Here is a 1094-nt window from a genome sequence, read left to right on the forward strand (position 1 = left end):
GAGGTGTGAGTGAGGTGGGGCCCCACATTGGGACCAACCCCACATTGTTAACGGAGGTCGGTCGGGGAGCCTAAAGAGTGCCCAAAGGGAAGGAACGGTTGTGGGCGTCTTTCAGGTTAATCTGATGGGAGGGAGAAGATAGAGCTAGGCAGCAGGGGTATAGCTAAGCAATTAACTGTTGGGAGCAAAATGTTGCCGCCTCCCTCCCTCGTAGTGGTTTGAGGAGAGGATAGGAAGAAAAGAATCCCCACCTTTTTCTTCCATCCTGATTACGAAGGCGGTAAGGTTGAGGCAAGGCGGTGGGTGATCCGTGTGCCTGGGACCTTGGGTTTCTGCCCCTCCATTTGCCAACGGAGCAAGGTAGGTTCCTGGCCAACCTAAAACCTATTACCCGTAGAAAGTAACAAAAAGTTGTCTTAAAACTTATTTACCTACCTGAAGTTGCTTTTCTGCCTGTGCGGCCTGCTGCTGCCGGAGTTTATTCAATCTGCGCAAAAGTGATAACGAATACTAAACCGACTGTTAACGCGAAGGACGGACACGAAGCACGCGACCTACGCCCGTTCCCCCCCACCTTTCCGAACCGAGGCCAGAGACAGTTAGAGAGAGAGGGCAAGAAGAGTAATCAAGATGTTGAAGATATGGTCGATGGTATGTCGCATGCATGGGCTGGGGGGAGAAAGTGGGGAAGGGTTCGATGCTGATGATGGTGTGAAACCTCGAACAGAAAAAGGAGCAGCAAAAGGCTGAGAACTCCGATGGTGCTGCCGCTGGTGCTGCTGGAGGGCCAAAGAAGAAGAAGGTTACTGCGGCGCAATTGCGTGTGCAGAAGGGTATGTGTTTCTCTTCCTCGACCACGACCAGCAAAAGATACTGACCTCTTCTTGTCTGTTGTGTGCTCCAGACCTCAGCGAACTCTCCCTCGGCACAACGATGCGAACCGACTTCCCCGACCCGGACAACATCCTCTCGTTTATTCTGTATATCGAGCCCGACGAGGGCATGTACAAGGGCGGCCGGTTCTCCTTCACGTTCAACATCACGCCCAACTTTCCGCATGAGCCCCCCAAGGTGCAGTGCCGGGAGAAGATTTA

Source organism: Podospora anserina, chromosome 2 (assembly GCF_000226545.1).
Source record: "Podospora anserina S mat+ genomic DNA chromosome 2, supercontig 2".
Lineage (NCBI taxonomy): Eukaryota > Fungi > Ascomycota > Sordariomycetes > Sordariales > Podosporaceae > Podospora > Podospora anserina.